We start from the raw sequence: 19,528 nt of genomic DNA on the forward strand, positions 1-19,528 counted from the left end.
ATGATAAAGAGTTTTTGAAGTTGGTAAATGGTTGTAGCAGTAGTGTAGCCAGTTGAGGGCGCAGAGGGAGCGGAGAGCCGACGGCACCGACACATATTTTAAATGCGACAGATTGCATGAAAAATAGATGTCATCACCGTTGGAAGTCCGTTTTGGGGGCGCAGTTGCTTCCCTGGCGACCCACTTAGCTACGCCTCTGGGTTGTAGCTTTTTGGTACTTTTATTTTCTTCTCAGTTAAGGAACAGGTGTGGAAATAAACTCTGGGACAGGTGAGAGAAAGGGAGGGTTATATAGTTTTGTGAATTTATTGAGTACTATTAGACTTTAGAGGGGGAGAGAGAGGGATATATTAGTCACTGCAGGAGGCCTTTTCTAAGTATTTTCAGATGTTTATAGACTAAGAGGCCAATATTCAGACCATGGGAGGCAGCCCAGCTAATTCCCACGGTTGGTGGTGAGGCCAGATGTTCAGTGTAGCATTGAATATCCGGTTTATTTTTGGCCGGTATAAACTTAATCGGACAAGGTGGAGGTGTTTGACTGGTGATGTTGTACATGCTTTGCAATTAATTTGCAAGAATCAAGCAAACAATTGAGCATCTGAAGTCTTTTTCCTCCTATATATAAATACAAAAATATATAAATATTGACACTTTGGGGTACGTTTACTAAGCACCTGTATACTCCTTCCTATGCTAGGCCTGTTACAAAAGCCTTTACATTGTTCTGTTTGGTTCTCACAAGATAGCCTAATAAGTTAGCATATTTGTAACATACAGTGCTTTCTCAGGATGCACATTTGGCTGGAACTGAGACCATGCCTTTTATATAAGGTGGATATAACCTTGGGAGGTGGTGAGAGACTAAGGATACAGTGAGCCTAAGATGTCCAGAATGTTTCAGTTTTGGGGAGAGAGGACACAAGGGGATTGTAATATGTATTAGTTGCTCTGTGACTAACTACATGCTGTAGTCACGCTGTACTGATAACTAATTAGCCAATGGCCACCGAGTGTGCATGTGCACACACATCAGGAGAAACTGATATAATACAGGAACATCCATATATGGCACAGGCTACTTTATGATTTTAGTTTAGGAGAAATCACATGATTTGAGAGAAAATGAAACTTACAAATGGTATATATGTGATGCCTAAGAGAAGTGTTAGTGAGCAGACTTTGTTCAGTATTTGCGTCTGGCTTTGCTGTGTGACAACTTGCTCCAGAGAGAACAATTATTTTGTATTTGGCTTAGTGATATACCAATAAAGATTTTTACTGGTTGCGCCTACAACTAAGTCTAATTGTCTCTCTTATTTTTTCCAGCCCACAGGGCTGAAGTGTTTTCCCTCCCTAGGGACAAAGGACAGGGATTACACACACCTTAAAATTTAAGGCGCCTTAAACGCTAACGCTCCTATACATTTCTATGGGCGCATTAGCATTTAACATGCATAAACCATTTATGCATACCTTAGTAAACATAGGTGTTTATGAGTTATTTATTGTGATCACTGGAGTGAATTACAAATAAAAGACTCATTGTTATAGTTTGGCATTTACCAATTGAGTCTAGTTGCTACTAGTTCATATTGATTAGTATATAATACCCATTGCAAATAATTGGAACTAGTAAAAAAGGTACATTAATGTGCATGGTGGGTTGATAAATACACCCTATAATCAATCCAAAGCAGGATACAATTAAAACTATACACTAGTAATACTACAGTTACATCAACTGAACAAATAATCAAAATGCTAATCTTAAATTAGAGGGTTATCAAAATTAGACACAGTCTAAAATCTATCTACTGTGAAGTCAATATTCAAAAAGCATTTACACGTTCAGCATAGGCCAAACATATAAGTATTAAAAAATAATTCAGTGTTATTAGGTGTATAATACTATGGCCCTTATTTTAGAAGTTCTAGTTACAATTTACATGTATAAATACCGGCATTTATATTTATTAGGATTTATTTACTGTCTTTTTGAAGAAATTCACTCAAGGCAGTGTGCAGCAAGAATAAGTCAAATATATGCAACTGACAATTACAGCAGTAAAAATATTCAAGTAACAGTATTCTTCTACCTCTTTTTTTGTAAAACATATACAGACAACTTGCTTAATGTACTCTTTTGTTTACACCTTTTTCATTTTGATCATAAACATAAAGCTTTTGTCCATTTATTTTTTTTAACGCCAGCATGATTTTTTAACATTATGATGTATCAACATTTTAGTTCAGGTATAATGCATTTTCACATATGCCTGGATACCTTAACTTTATATGATTACATATGCTCTTACACACTGTATTAGATACATATTCTTGTATTTTATATGATTTTACATTTGCATATTATGCATTTCATGCATGTTCCTATATTATACCCTGTGTTTTGAACATGTTTATATATATATATATATATATATATATATATATACATCCATTAGTGTTTTATCATAATCTGATTTCACAAATTGGTGCTTTCACCATTCATATCTTATCTTTCATTATAGTTTTATAGTTTTTTATATTGATCCTTGTGTCGTTTCATTATTTACATTTTGATTAATTTAATCTGACATGTTTTAACATATTTATACTGATCAGTATTTATAAATGTTTTATTCTTGGATATATATTATGGTTTAAATGTTTGTTTATCATACCCAGATATGCTCTTACATTTTATTTACCAGTATTTTTAATGTTTTGTGTTTTAGACTCCTGATGTAGGCCTGTGGCCACAACACAGATCTGTGTTGAGTCCTTAATAATAAAAATCATTTTAGCCACCAGACTGTTGTCCTGGTCTCTTGAGTCATCGGCCCACTTCCTACTGTCTTTGAACTGTCATTCTCTTCATGGGATTTTGGCGTTCATTCACCCTTGGTGGACTTTTCACCTTATAGCATAATATGCTACATTACAACGTCAACACAATATGCAATAAAACATTTAGTAGACAGCATAGAGTATAAGCAAAGATGGAACATGTAGAGGGGCATTTTTGATATGATGTCTAAGTCCAAGTTTAGATGTTTTGCAAAAAAACATCCCAAATCTGAATAGAAAAGAAGTTCATTTTCAAAAAAGAAAAACATCTTTTGTTTTCGAAAATACTGTTTCTAACAAGGTTTTGTGCTTTGGACATTTTGTTTTTTGGTCCATTTTCAAAAAAAGAAAAAAAAATCCAAGTGAAAAATGTAGAAAATCAAGCCATTGGGATATAGGAGGGGCCAGCAATTTTAGTAGACTGGTCGCTCAGATATCCCAGGAAATAAATAGGGCACTCTAGGGGGCACTGCAGTGGAGTTCAAAAACATGCTCCCAGGTACACAACTCACCGCTGCTCCCTTATCTTGTCTGTTGAGTCCCACAAAACCCACTTGCCACGACTTTACACCACTACAATAGCCCTTATAGGTGAAGGGGCACCTATATGTGAGCACAGTGGGTTTCTGGTGAATTATGGAGGGCTCAAAGTTTCCTCCACATATGTGACAGGTAGAGGGAGATAGGGAACAGAGTCTTCCACTCCATGGTGCACTGCACTGACCACTACACTACTCTAGGGACCTGCATGCTACTCTAATAGACCTGGTTCTAACATCTAAGGCTGTCATAGAGGCTGCTAAATCATATTTATATTCACATTTGGGGGGGGGGGGTAGGAGGGGGGTCAGTTACCACTAGAGGGGTCACCCCTGATTCCCTCCAGTGGTTATCTGGTCATTTAGGGCACTCATTTGTGCCTTATTCATTATAAAAACAGGTCTAGCTCAAAACGTCTTAGTTTTAGTCATGGACGTTTTTGTTTTGTTCCATTATGGATGAAAAAAGTCCAAGTGTCAGACTTTTTTCATCCATAATGTTCATCCAAAGTGTTAGGAATGCCCAGATCCCGCTCAACTTGCCCCTGCCACACCCCCTTGTGATTTGACCACACTTCTGATGGACTTCATAGAAAAACATTTAAAAATTGGTTTTGAAAATATCAATTTGGATGTTTTTATGAGAAAAACATCCAAATGCAGATTTATGCCACTTTTTGGACATTTTTCTCTTTTGAAAATGAGCTCCATAGATAGATAATATAGAGTAACAGAAATCGGAAAATAAGGTAACAATTTAAAGAAAATAGCACATGAAGTCAGAAATGTGTTTGAATATTATCTCGGCTAGGACAGGAGTGGATAAGGTTGTACTGCTACAGTATTTGCAGCTGGTGTTACTGTATAAGTTACATAAGTACATAAGTATTGCCATACTGGGACAGACCAAAGGTCCATCAAGCCCAGCATCCTGTTTCCAACAGTGGCCAATCCAGGTCACAAATACCTGGCAAGATCCCCCCAAAAAGTACAAAACATTTTATACTGCTTATCCCAGAAATAGTGGATTTGAAATTTGGCCGCCCCTGTGGGGGGGCAGTATGCAGGTCCCTGGGGGGGGGGGGGTATGTGTGTGTCAGCGGAAGCATAGCAAAGGCGTGGACGTCCTTCGTTCAAACATTTTGGACGTCCTGAACTGCCCCCCCCTCAAGGAAGGCCAAATTTCAAGGGAGTGGAGTGGAGGAGTGGCCTAGTGGGGTTAGAGCACTGGTCTTGCAATCCAGAGGTGGCTGGTTCAAATCCCACTGCTGCTACTTGTGATCCAAAATCCAAATAAATAAAGGGGATGTCCGAGGCATAGCAGGCATGGACGTCCTTCTCACAGAAACATCCAGGCATGGGCGTCCTTCTCACATAAACATCACATTTTGGATGTCCTCAACTGCCGTTGCAGGGACGGAGGCGTCCTTCACCCATACTCTAAAAAAAAAAAAAAAAAGACATCCCTGAAAAGCACTTAGATGTTTTCACCTGGACTTGTATTTTTCTAAGGTTGTAGATGGCAATTTGCATGTGATTTCCTTCATGCATGCCCGTTCCTTTCCGAATCGCTAAGGGATCAGTAAGGGAAGGACTTTTTCCGTTCAGTTAGTGGGACCAGTGCATTACAAATGCTGGCTCCTCCCATGACCAAATGACTTGGATTTGGTCGTTTCTGAGATGGGCGTCCTCGCGTTCCATTATCGCTGAAAATCAGAAACGACCAAGTCCTGGGACGACCATTTCTAAGGTTGACCTAAATTTGCTGATTTGGGCGTCCCCGACCGTATTATCGAAATGAAAGATGGTCGCCCATCTTGTTTTGATAATACAGGTTTCCCCGCCCCTTGCTGGAGCCATCCTGTGAGGACGCCCCCAGGAAAACTTGAGCGTCCTTTTCGATTATGCCCCTCTTTGTGTCGTCAGTAAATTTAATTACCTCACTAGTTACTCCCATCTCTAGGTCATTTATAAATATGTTAAAAAGCAGCGGTCCCAGCACAGACCCCTGGGGAACCCCACTAACTACCCTTCTCCATTGAGAATACTGACCATTTAACCCTACTGTCTGTTTTCTATCTATTAACCAGTTTTTAATCCACAATAGGACACTACCTCCTATTCCATGACTCTCCAATTTCCTCTGGAGTCTTTCATGAGGTATGCCTTCTGAAAATCCAGATACACAATATCAACTGGCTCACCTTTATCCACGTTTGTTCACCCCTTTAAAGAAATGTAATAGATTAGTGAGGCAAGATTTCCCTTCACTAAATCCATGTTGGCTTTGTCTCATTAATCCATGCTTTTGAATATGCTCTGTAATTTTGTTCTTTATAAAAGTCTCTACCATTTTGCCCGGCACCCACGCCAGACTCACTGGTCTATAATTTCCCGGATCTCCTCTGGAGCCTTTTTAAAAAATCGGCGTTACATTGGCCACCAGCAAGAAGCTATTTCATCCATTAAAGGCCTGGGTGAAAAGCCAACCTTTGAACTGTTTTTGGAAGTAGAGATAGTCTTGGGTTAAGTGAAAACTTTCAGTGAGTGCACTCCAGAGTTTGGGAGCTACTCCAGAGAAGGCTCGCTGGCGGGTATCACATCATGTGATATCCTTTGGAGAGGGTGTGGTTAGGGATCTCCTTGGAGGTATGTAGAAAGAAAGAGAGATCCTCCTACTCAAGTACTCTGGGTCATTTGCTTCAAGAACCTTGAAGATCAGACATAAATTTAGTCCTGTACTGTACCAGCAAAATTTTGCAAAAATGGTGTGATGTAGCCATGCCACTTACCTTCTATCAGTCTAACTGCAGCATTCTGAATCAATTGGAGCTAGTGCAAACCCTTTGTAGTCAGACCAGTGTAGAATGCATTATAGTAATCCAGTCTAAATGTTATCATGGTATGTACAACTGTGAAAAGACTTGCCTTCACAACATAAGAGGAGAGGCAGGGTAGATGTCACAAATGATAGAATCAGTTCTTGAAGGTTGCTTGATTTGGGGGATCAGCATAAGTGTTGAGTCTAGCAGTATTCCAAGGTTCCTAAGTTGTGATTTAAGGGGGAGTTCGTATTTCCTATAATAGATTTTGATGTCAGGTATGTGCCCACTTGTGCTATTGACCCATAGATGCTTGGTTTTACTTGGGTTCAGGCAAAGTTTGTTGTTTTTAGCCCATTCTTGAATTGTTGTTAAACATATAGTCAGCTTATTTAGGGCTGTGGGTAAGTCAGGTTTGATGGGTATGAGTAGCTGCATGTCATCTGTGTAGATGTAGAACGGAGTGTAGATTCTGAACAGAATAGATGACAGTATCGATTCTTGCGGTTCATGGTGGTAATGAGGTGTTTCTGAACAGTATGGACTGTTGCCTATCTGATAGATAGGATCTGAATCAGGAAAGTACTGTGTCACTGATACTTGTTTCTGTCGCTTGTGCTAGCATGATATTGTGATCCACAGTGTTAAAAGCTGCTGAGAAATCCAGCACTGCTAACACAATAGCAAATCCCATGTCCTGTTTTCTGTGAAGATCATCTATAGTAGGAATATGAGGACTGTTTCTGTTACATAAGTTTCAAGTTTATTAGGCAATTGTTGTCCCGTCCACTGAGGAGCCATTAGAGCGGTTCACAAGGTTTTGTTCTAAAAGTTGGAGAAGGGTAAGATAGAACAAGGCAAGGGAGTCAACAGCAATCTTAGTATGTAAAGCTGTTAGAAAGGCTGAGAAAGATGAACTACAATGTGCTAGACCTGAACCATAATACTGCTAAGTATTCTGATATTTTCAATCATAATTTCTCAACTTTCTGTCTACAGGTTTAGCTACCTGATATATCTATTCTCTGGACTTTAATGCTTATTGCTTAATTAATTTGTCCTGTGAATCTGTATTGTGGACGAAAACTTTCTCTCCCTTTCTGCCTAGCTCTGATAGTAGTGAGCACAGGCTTTTCAAACTGTTTTTTTGTCCTTTACCCTGCTAACTCTAGATGTAGCATTCTAACTTTGGCTATACTGTGGACAAGTTCTGCCAGGTTTATTTTCCATTGCTAGTCCTAGGTAAAAAAGCAGCTTTAGTCTTACAATTGGTTTAATTTGTATTTACATTGCAGACTGGTATTATTACTGGAAATATTTAGATTTACAGGAGAAAAGTTAGTTTCTAGCTGAATTTGACTGCTGTATCAAACTGAATTTGATTATTTTAGCAAGCTGTGTCATTACTTGCCCCAGAACCTTTTTGGTAGAGGACTTGGCTGACTCATTAGGTTTTCTGCTCATATATGGACAACCCAAAAATCATTAATGTTATTCCTCAGTCACACACAGGCAATCTTACAGACTGTTAACCCTATCATAGTACACTTGTTCATACCCATTCCAACCAATTAAGATGACTTTTATTCTGTGTAATAATTGTGGTGCTTTAGTTCCAAGGCATATAGTCTGGAGGCTGCTTGCCCTATCTGTCTTCAGCTTGCTAGTATGAAACAGGAGCTCAGCAAACTAAAGCAGGAATTGGATGCAATTAAAACAGCTTCAATCACTTCACAGAATCATACCAAATTCTCAACACTGCCTCAAAAAATAAAACTACCTAAGAATAAATGGATCACAGTAGGCTCAGGTAGACTAAGACATGTGGCACAGAAGCATCCACTCTCACAATTGTTGCCCCTACAGAATTCTTTTGCTCCATTATAGCATTATACCTCTTTTTGTAAAAATAATGGAAATCATGGTGATGAAACAACTTACAGACTTTCTTGACCAGTTTTCCGTTTTCCACGAATCTCAGTCTGGGTTTCGTTCCCACCACAGCACCGAAACCATGCTCATTACTTTACTTAACAGCTTTCGGCAGGAGATAGCTCACAGCAAAAGTCTACTGTTATTACAGTTCGATATGTCAAGTGCTTTTGACATGGTTGATCACGACATACTGCTGAACCTCCTCGATAGCCTAGGAATTTATGGACATGTTCATACCTGCCTCCTTCTCTTTCTTTCTGCCAGAACTTACCAGGTAATCGCCAACTCAGTTCTATGAAAATCGTGGAAAGCTACTTGTGGAGTCCCTCAAGGCTCTCCACTGTCGCCTACTCTCTTCAATATTACGATGATTCCACTTGCCAAGACCTTAAGTAACCTAGGACTTCACCCGCATATTTATGCCGATGACATTACTATTTATATTCCCTTCAAAAACGACTTGTCGGAAATCTCAAGAGAAGTGGACCGCTGTTTAACTACAATGTACTTTTGGGCATCTTCTTTCAAACTCAAACTGAATACTGACAAAACCCACTGCCTACTATTATCTTCTCAACACAGCAAGTATAGGCCTTCCACATTAGTTACCTCCACCTTAGGCCTCCCCATATTAGATAGCCTCAAAATTTTAGGAGTCACCCTTGACCGCTCACTATCACTCGAGCAACACGTTAACGCCACCACAAAGAAGATGTTTTTCTCGCTGTGGAAACTAAAAAGAATAAAACCGTTCTTCCCTTGAGAAGTCTTCCGGAGCCTCATACGATCCATCATACTATGCCACCTGGATTACTGTAGCGGAGTGTATGCTAGATGTAAACGCCAACTGCTTAAGAAGCTGTAGACTGCCCAAAACACAGCGGCAAGATTGGTTTGTGGTAAGTCCAAGTTCGAGTCTGCCATGCCCCTTCAAAAGAAGTTACATTGGCTCCCTGTCACAGAACGCATCACCTTTAAACTTTGCTCTCTAGTCCACCAAATCCTTTACGGTGATGTACCTGGCTATATGATTGATCTCATCTCCCTACTGCTCCGGAATGCGTCCCGGCTGTCCCGCTCGTATCTTACCCTTCACTATCCGAACTGCAATGGAGTCAAGTACAAGACTGCGTACGCTACCTCCTTCTCTTTCATTGGGACTCAGTTTTGGAACTCTTTGCCGAGGTCCATCAAAACCACTATAGATCATCTAACTTTCCGGAAATCACTGAAGACCATGTTATTCAGAAGTGCCTACCCTGCGGGCTCTCCCAGTGATTCCACTGCTGGAAACACACCGACCTAAAGACATTTGGACATATCCCCCTTCCCTCACAATTTGCCCTCTATCTCCATCCATTCCTATTCTTCCCCATTATCTCTTGTAGGTTTGCTGTATTAGTTTCATTTTACTACATTGGCGCCTGCCTCTGTGGTGCATTGTAAGCCACATTGAGCCTGACATTGTTGGGAAACTGTGGGGTACAAATGAGATAATAAATAAATAAATGCACCAGAAAATAGAAATGAGGTAGAACAAAAAGCAATGAAGGTGTCCAAAGAGAAAATACACCCCCCTCCCAAGCACTAATAAGGAATCTCAAACCGGAAAATTGTTGCTGCTAGGGAATTCTATTATCAGAGGCATTACATTTGAAACACAGTTCAAGGGGCCCAGCAAAATGAAATGCCTTCCAAGCTCCTCAGTTACCAGGAGTACCAGGCAAATACTGACTATAATCAGAGAAGAAACTAAGGAGTCTAAAATTAATGTTGTTATCCACCTGAGAACAAAGACCTGGCCAATAATAGCCCACTTGAAGTGCAGAGAGCTTTTCAGGAGCTGAGGGTACAAATGGTAGCTTTTTCTGAATTACTACCTACTTTTGGAAAGGAATAGAAAAGTTTACAAAATACTGAGAATTTCAATATTTGGTTCAAAACTTGGTGTCATCAAGAAGGTTTTAGGTAAATGGGAGGATGTGGCAATAACTGGAAAAACAAAAGACTATATTGTAACGATGGACTGCATCTCACTGTGGCAGGAAAAACAAATCCTTGGAGAGAAATTCAGACAATATGTATCTAGGCGTTTACACTAGAAAGTTGGGGTGGCATATGGAGGGAGATCAATTCCAGTGTTCACCCCCCCCGCTAAAGACAAGGTGTGACAGTGGTAATGAAAACAACTATCTTTGCAAATCACTTCTTACCAACACAGCAGGAAATGAGACTAAAGAAAAAAAAACTAAACAGAAGATGAGACTGCCATTGTAATGTAGCTGGAAAGTGATGACCACAAATGCTTGTAGTCTAAGCAACAAAGTTCATGATCTGCAAGCCCTGATGTTAGAGGCAGACTTAGGCATTGTTGGTATTATGGAGACATGGTTCAATGATTCCCATGCAAACATACTAGGCTACAATCTATTTAGGAAGGAGCGAGATGGTTGTAAAGGTGGAGGAGTAGCTCTGTATGTGAGAAACGATATCACAGCGACTGAAATGCTAGTGGCCTGAGGAAAGGAAGAAGCGATATGGATCTCCTTGAAAATGATGGAAACTCAATCCACATGGGTGTTGTCTACAGACCTCTGACACAATCGGAGGAACTAGATAAAGATCTGGTTGCAGATATCCAAAAGTTGGGAGAGAAAAGAGAGGTGCTGTTGCTGGGAAATTTTAACCTGTCGGATGCAAACTGGAAAGTTCCATTTGCAGAATCGGAAAGAAGTAGAGAGATCGTGGGTGTCTTACAAAGTGCTCTGCTCAGACAAATGGTCACAAAGATTTGTAACAGAGTGGACACTCTGGAAGGAGTGGAAAATATGAAAAAGGATCTACAGAAGTTAGAAGAATGGTCTAGTGTTTGGCAATTAAAATTCAATGCAAAGAAGTGCAAAGTGATGCACTTAGGGAGAAGAAATCCAAGGGAGATATATGCAGTGCTTTTTTTGTAGGAAAAAAGGTACCAGTACTCATTAAGGGTGGGGTCACCATCAATGGCTCTGCCCCCTGTGGTAGCCACATCCCTTATATCAGCCGTGGCACATATACTACTACTACTACTACTACTAGCATTTATATAGCGCTACAAGACGCACGCAGCGCTGAACATTTGACATAGAGAGACAGTCCCTGCTCAAAGAGCTTACAATCTAGGTAAAATAGACAGACAAGACATTACGGGCAAGGAAATATAAGCAGTATCATTAAAAATACTATACCAGTATAGGAGCAAAAAATAACTTGTGCTTTTTTTTCAGTATAAATAATTTCTATAAGCTGCTACAGCTCTAGTATACCCAGTGCAAAATAAGACAGCAGATGTAAATTCTCAAATTAGATGTAAATTCTCAAATTGGACACCTTCCAAACACTAAAATGAAAATAAAATGATTTTTTTCTACCTTTGTTATCTGGTGACTGTTTTTCTGAATATGTTGGTCCCAGTCTCTGATTCTGAGGCTCTTTATCTGATCCCTTTCCATTTCCAGGGCTTCCTTTCCATTTATTTCTTTACTTTCCTCCTTAATTTCTTGCCCTACATCCATAGGTAAAAGCTGGGTCCTCTGCGGACTTGACTGGAGGAGGTATAGAGTGGATCCAGCTTTTGCCTATCCATGTGCAGATTTTCTCCTCTTCTCCCTTTCCCTCACCTTGTCAGTATGCATCTCCTTCCTCTCTCCATCATGTCCAGCATTTTTCCTCTCCCCCTCCATCCATGTCCAGCATTTCTCCTCTCTCCTCCCCTCCATCCATGTTCAACTCACTTTTTCTCTCTTTCCTCCATCCATGTCCAGCATTTCAACTCTCTCTCCTCCCCTCCATCCATGTCCAAAATTTCTCCTCTCTCCCCTAAATCCATGTGTATCTCCTCCTGTCTTCCCTCCCCTCCATCCATATTCAGTATTTCTCCTCTCTCCCTTCCCCTCCAACCGTGTGCATCTCTTTGCTTCCCTCCAACATTTCTCCTCTCTTCCCTGCCCTCTACTCCATCCATGTCCAGCATTTCTCCTCTCTCCCGTCCATCCATGTGCATCTCTTCCTGTCTTATCTCCCCTCCATCCATGTCCAGCATTTCTCCTGCCCTTCTCTCCATCGATCCATGTCCAGAAACCCTGCTCTCTCCCCTGCTCTCTCTTCCCATCCATGTCCAGATTCTCTTCTGCTCTCCCATCTGTGTCAAGCAATTCTCCTCTCTCCTCTGCCCTCCATGTCCAGCAATTCTCCTCTGCCCTCCCCTCCCATCTATGTCCAGCGATTTTTCCTCTCTTCTCTCCCCTGCCCTCCCCTCCCATCCATGTCCAGCGATTCTCCTCTCTCCCCTGCTCTCCATGTCCAGCGATTCTCCACTGCCCTCCCCTCCCTGTCCAGCGATTCTCCTCTGCCCTCCCCTCCCATCTATGTCCAGCGATTTCTCCTTTCTCCCCTACCCTCCCTCCCTCCCCTCCATGTCCAGCAATTCTCCTTTGCCCCTATCCTCCCCTCCATGTCCAGTAACTCACCCTAGGCATCCACCTGCCCTCCCTTTTAAGCCCCCATCAAGTTCCAGCGCCCCAGCCCCACCTGCCCACCCTTAGCTTCCCGACAGCCTCCCCGCAACGCGTTTAAATCTTTTATTATTTTTTTTACGTGAAGTTGCAGCGCTGGCATTAGTGAGAGGACCAAGCTCGCCTCCTCCTGCTTTCCCTTCATTCCCTCTCAGTGTCCCGCCTCCCTGTGACGTAGTTTCCTGTTTCCGCGAGAGTGGGACACAGAGGGGAGATTAAAAAAAAAGATTTAAATGCATCGCGGGGGGGGGTGGGCTGTCGGGAAGCTAAGGGCGAGCAAGTGGGGCTGGGGCGCTGGAACTTGATGGGGGCTAAAAAGGGGCATCGCGGGTGGCAGGAACAGAAAGCAGGGCTGGGGAGCTAAGGGCGGGTAGGTGAACCTACAAAAAAAAGGTGCTAGTACGCCGTACCGGTGCGTACCGGCACAAAAAAAGCACTAGACATATGTGATAAGCGGTGAGAGGCTGATATGCACAGACAGGGAGAGGAATCTCAGAGTGATAGTATCTGAGGATCTGAAGGCAATGAAACAGTTTGACAAGGCAGTGGTTGTAGCCAACCCCTGCACAAGTCATTGGTGATTGTATTCAGTTTTGGAGGCCGTATCTTGCTAAAGATCAAGAAGACTTGAAGCGGTCCAGAGGAAGGTGACAAGAATGATATGGGGCTTGCGCCAAAAGACAAATGAGAGAAATTGGAAGACCTGAATATGTATACTCTAGAGGAGAGGAGGAACAGGGGAGATATGATACAGATGTTTAAATACTTGAAAGGTATTAATTTAGAAACAAATATTTTCCAGAGAATGGAAAGTGGTAAAACTAGAGTACATGAATTGAGGTTGCAGGGTGGTAGACTTAGGAGTAATGTCAGAAAATTCTTTTTCAAGGAGAGGGTGGGGGATGCCTGGAATTATCTCCCGAGGGAGGTGGTAGAAAAAAATAACCTGTGGTGGAATTCAAAAAGTCTTGGGATGAACACAGAGGATCTCTAATTAGAAAATACATGATATAAAGGGTTGCATATGTGTTAACATTTCAAGTGGTGCTTAGATGGCAACTCTGGCCGCATCAACTAAGGCAGGTGCTGAGCTGGCTTGTACTCTCTGATTCCTGCATATAGTGATCTGGTTTAGGGTGAGCTCGAGAGAGCTTCAACGGAAACTCCAGTGGTTTGGAACATGAGGACAGTGCTGGGCAGACTTTCACGGTCTATGTTCTGTAAATGACAAGATGGATTTGGATAGGCTGAAGTGGGCTTTGATGGCAACTCCAGTAGCTAAAACATAAGGACAGAGCCTGGTGGCCTTCTATGGTCTACGTCCCAGAAACACGAAAGAAAGACCATGATCAAGTAAATAATTTCACGTTCACTGTTGATTTAAATCTTGAATTGATAATGAATGTGATTGTTGGGCAGACTGGATGGACAATTCAGGCCTTTATCTGCCATCACTTACTATGTTACTACTATGTTACAATCAAATTATAAGAAACTATTGGCAATAAACAGAATAAAGGAAAGAAGCAGTGTACTGCAGTCTCAAGCCCAACATACTGACATGGATCTAGACAGTTTCTCCATCTAGCTAATCAGGGTAGTCTCTTTTTAGTCAGGTCAGTCAGGGCTTAGCTATAATGCTGTAATGAGGCACAAACCTTCTGTAATATCCTGCTGTTCCAAGGAAGGCCAATACTTGCTCTTTAGTTTGGGGAGTGGACCAACTCCGGATAGCTTCCACCTTAGCAGGCTCAGGCCTTAGCTGTCCACCTCCCACTCTGTGCCCTAAGTATTCCACGTCTGTCATCCCCATCTGCCAATTGCTGGGCTTGATCCTCAGGTGAGCCTCTATGATCCAGTCCAGCACTCCACTCAAATGGATCAGGTGGCCATCCCGACTATAGACAGCAATGTCATCAACTAAACTAAAAACATATCTCTTAAAAAAATTATACAATCCAATAACTTAGCTGTAAATGTTCATTTCAATTACTAATTATAAATTATCCCAACTAAAATGTCAGCTACAAATGAACTGTAAATTGTAAACCAATACTGTAATTGTTAACCAGAATGTAATCTGTAAGCCACTTTGAAATGAAACTTGTTTTTGGATAACAGTGGGATAATAGAATAAATAAATAAATAAATAAATAAATAAATACAGACGGTTCAATAAGTTTTCCTATGGGGTGTAAAATAATGGTCAATAATTGTCAAGATTGTTCTTCTTTAATGCAGTTGGTAGCTGCTCATTAGAAAAAGAGGAGTTCATAATATTTGTGGCACCTTCTATGAGGCCCCTGCTTGCCTGCTGCACTGCCTTTGAAAAGCAGGGGTCGAGGGAGCAGGGAGTTGGTCGGAGGCCTCTTAGGATTTTGTCAAGGCCCTCTACTGGTTAAGTGACATTATTTTGCTCTGTGCTTGGTAACTTAAAAACTGGGTTTAAAAGAGGAATTGTAGGATATTGATAAACACAGAATTAAAAAACAAAAAACAGAAGAAAACTTTTCAGCTAGTCTCCATACCCTTTTACCCATAGTTTTAAAACTTGAATTTTCTGCCACAGCAATAACAGAGATAGTCTGTAGGAGGGGCAATTGGGCCTAGTTCAGCCTTATAAAAAAATAAATAAATATAGAGAAAAAAGGATTATTAACTGGTTTCCATAGTGAACAACCCTTTTCACTATAGTTTTAAACTGAAACTTTCTCTAGAGGTAGAAACTTAAGAGCCAAGAGTATTAAAAAGGATAGCAGCAAGCAGGAGCATAGCTACGGGTGGGCCTGGATGGGCCCAGGCACACCCAGTTTAGCCTCAGGCCTGCCCACCCAGAATCCGTGTCATCCAATCCTCGCCCTCGCCCACTTCTGCCGCAGCGCTTGCATTTAATGCTGTCGGCACTGCACCTCACAGTCTCCCACCCCCGAGGCAGCGCTTACTCTTTGCTGATAGCAACTCGCGGCGCCGACGTCCTGCTCTGGGGCCTTCCGCATCCCGCCTCCGTACACAGGAAGTAACATTAGCACTGCAGAGTTGGCGCCGCGAGTTGCTATCAGCAAAGTGTAAGCGTTGCCTCGGGGGTGGGAGACTGACAGAGCTCCACTAGGGCCGAGCGAACCGGGCGGCATCCGTAAGAGCAGGAGGAGTCGGCAGGACAGCAGTGCACCGGCACCAGTGACCCGTCCCGGTGAGAGCACACCGGCAAGAAAGCTTGCGACGACCATAGTGATGGGGAAGGAAAAGGATCTCCCGGGGATCGTAGTGATGAGAGGTGCCCCGCAAGGAAGCTCCAAAGTGACGGTGGGAATAGGGCGCTTGGGGATTATAGTAATGGAGAAGACGGGGGTTCTAGTACTGAAAGTGTTTCTTTGGGGGGGGAGTCCTAGGGGCTCCAGTGATGGGAGGGGGGTCCTAGGGACTCCAGTGATGAGAGGGGGGGTCCTAGAGACTCCAGTGATGAGAGGGGGGGTCCTAGGGACTCCAGTGATGGGAGGAAGGGTTTTTAGTGATTGTGGAAAGGGGAGAAGGGGGTTCCTGTGGATTCTATGGGAGAACCTTGCCCTGTACCCTTTATCCCCACCTCTTTAATTCCCTTACTTCTTAGTTATTCTGTCTGTCTGTCCTATTTGGATTGTGAGCTCTTTGAGCAGGGACTGTTTTTTCATATATGGTGTATAGCGCTGCGTATGCCTTGTAGTGCTATAGAAGTGATAAGTAGGTGCAGGAGCAGTGCCGACAGCATTAAATGCAAGTGCTGCGGCTAGTGTCGGAGAGGGTGAGGAAGTTAGTGGGGTGCTGCTGGCCCTGCAAGGGGAGGGGGCTGAAGAGAAGGGAGAGGTGCTGGACGGGGACGGTGAGGAAGACAGTGGGGTGCTGGCCCTTCAAGGGGAGTGGGCTGAAGGGAGAGGTACTAGGTGCTGGACTTGTTGGGGGGGGGGGGGGTAAAGAAGATTTGAAGGTGCTGGCCCTGAGAGGGGAGGGGCCTGAAGGGAAGAGAAAGATGTTGGACTTACCAGGGGCAGAGGGTTGGAAGGGAGAGAGGTACTGGACTTGCAGAGGGGACAGGGGAGAGGTTTTGCATTTGCAGGGGGAGGTGGAGGGAAGGGGAGAGGTGCTGGATATGCAAAGGGTTGAAGTGAAGGGGAGAGGTGCTGGACATGTAGGGGGGCTGGATGAAAGGGAAAGAGGTGTTGAACATCTAATGGGGGCTGGATGAAAGGGAGAGAGATGCTGGATGTGTGGGGGGGGGGGGGGGGGGCTGAAGGAGAGGTGCTGGATATGCAGATGATGGCTGAAGGGAAAGGAGACAGATGTGGACCTGCAAGGAGGGCTGGAGCAAAGGGAGAAAGGTGCTGGACCTATGGGAGGGGTTAGAGGGAAGGGAGAGAGATGCTGGGAGAAAGAGCCAGATACATAGGGGGAAGGAAAGAGAGGAAGAGAAGCTGGTTGGGGGAGTAGGATCAGAGAGGAGAGGGACACATTGGTGTGGAGGAGAGAGAAAGGGGACATGGGGAAGTATACAGATACAGAAGGGAGATGATGGGCATTAGGTGGGAGCATGGGGACAGGGACACAAATGTGAGATGCTGTATGGGGATGGCACATGGGCACAGAGGGGTAATGCCTGACAAGGGGGGAACAGGGATATGGAATAGAGATAAAATGCTGGACACTGGAGAGGGGGGTATATGGACACAGGCGGGGGGGGGGGGGGAGATACCAGTCAAGGGGGAGAATAGGAACACAGAAGGGATATGCTGGGCATGGGGTGCATAGGTGCACAGAAGAATGATGATTGATGAGGGGATATGAACACAGGGGAGATACTGGACAAAGAAATGTAGGAAAACAGAGATGGGAGATGGATGATGGACATGAAGAAAGAAGAAACGTCAAATAGACAGGAGACCCTGGCAAGTGAGTTAAGAGAAGACAGAGGGAAGCAGAAACCAGAGATTGGGACCAATATGATTTGAGAAATAAAATGACCAGACAACAAAAAGGTATACAAATTATTTTATTTTCAATGTTGTGAATATAACATGTTGGATTTGAAATGTACATCTTGCCAAAGTTGATGTTAAACATGGCTGGGGTCCAGGACAGAAATCTAGGAAAGGACCCCAAAGTCCAGCATGCAGGCTTTCTCTGGCCAAGAAACCAAGCACAATTGCCCTATTTGCAACCCCTAACACCATCCCTGGCATGTGCCATCTTTATATTTTGCACAGGAGCAAATGCCTTTCTTTCTTGTTTCTCTGGTGTTGTACTACATGCAAGGTCTAGTTTCTTGGGGTTTCCATTTAATTTATATTTCTAGAGTTTGTGGTCACTTATTCTGTATTTGGCATTTATGTCCTGTGTGTGTGACTGAGGTATTCTGTTAGCATAAAGTTTCCATGTAGCATTCTGTAGTAATTTGGCTTGTTCAGCTTTCCTGATAAATGTATTTGTATTTTGGGGCCCCACTATAATATTTAAGGCACTTCTTTTTCATAGGTAGGATCTTTGTTTTTGGAAGTTAGTGTTAGCATGGTAGGTTTGCTCTAGGATCTGAGTGACTTTTGTTTTATAGATTTTTTTTAAATTAATTTATAATGTGTCTGTAATTGAGATTACACTAGAAACCAAAATTTCTTTGTATGATGAGTTTTATGGAGAATTGTCCTTGCTGTGCTCTGTATCCATTGTTGGTGGAGGGCCAGGAGGTTCTCTGGATACAGAATGTGTTTGGCTTCAATACCATATGTGTGTTGGTGGACCCTGGCTCAATGGAGACTGAAGATTGCAGTCTACTGTACTTCCCTTAGCTCTCAATTGGCCTGCAGCCACTGAAGCCTGCACTGCAACCCTCATTGAAGTTATGGGGAGTGGGGTAGGGACAGAGCATGGGTGCATCTGGTTGCTGTTTTTTCTCTTTCAAAAAAGTTGGCAACTCTAGTGCCCACCCATCCAACCTGTTGGCCCACCCAAAAATTGCCTTCTGGCTACGCCACTGGCAGCAAGGCTGAAACTACCCTAAAAGAAAGTTATTGTCTGTTCTTTGCCTGCTGGAGAGGTAGCACTACTACTGACCTAAATTAGGTGTTAAGGTGTGAGGAAGTAGAATATTTGCAAATGTTACTAAGGGCAATCTGAATACTGGGCTAGCTTCAAAGGATTTGTTTGAAGCAGTCTCCTCAGAATCCAAACTATATAGTGAGGAAAGGTCCCACTTAACTTTCTTTCTGAGAAGTTCTGAGAAGAGGATATTTCTCTGGTAAGTGACATTATTTTGCTCTGTGCTTGGTAACTTAAAGATTGGGTTTCAAAGAGGAATTGTAGGATATTGATAAACATAGTTAGAATTTTAAAAAAAAGGAGAAAACATTATTAGCTAGTCTCCATACCCTTTTCCCCATAGTTTTCAAACTTGAATTTTCTGACAAAGCATTAACAGAGATAGTTTCTAGAAGGCACAGTAGGGCCTAATTCAGTCCTTATTCCCAACCACCCTCCCCAACTCCCACTCACCCCTAGCTCAACTCTTCATTTAAAGTCAATTATTGTAATTAGGACAAGAGGAGAAATTAGAGTTTTAATTACATTTAATTAGTTTCTGAGAAGCAAACCCTAAATAAATTACAAATTACACCATATAATCTTAAGGCTATTTATATTCATCTGATATACCTAGTACCTCAAGAAGTTTTAACTAAACAACTCTATAATACTAATATGCAGACATCAGTCCAGCAGTGAGAGGGGTGCTATCCAGTCTTTTGCACTGAGTGTCACATGTATGATTATCTCCCAGTTCGTGAGAGGTCATATGTGTGTGCTCAAT

General features: G+C 42.5%; 1 protein-coding gene across 1 annotated transcript in view; it reads right to left on the reverse strand.

The window, feature by feature from the left end:
• Positions 1–19,528, reverse strand: part of ULK4 (unc-51 like kinase 4) — a gene marked incomplete in the record, with an annotated part of 1,752,451 nt that overhangs the window by 105,145 nt on the left and 1,627,778 nt on the right.

Source organism: Microcaecilia unicolor, chromosome 1 (assembly GCF_901765095.1).
Source record: "Microcaecilia unicolor chromosome 1, aMicUni1.1, whole genome shotgun sequence".
In the NCBI taxonomy this organism is placed as follows: Eukaryota; Metazoa; Chordata; class Amphibia; order Gymnophiona; family Siphonopidae; genus Microcaecilia; species Microcaecilia unicolor.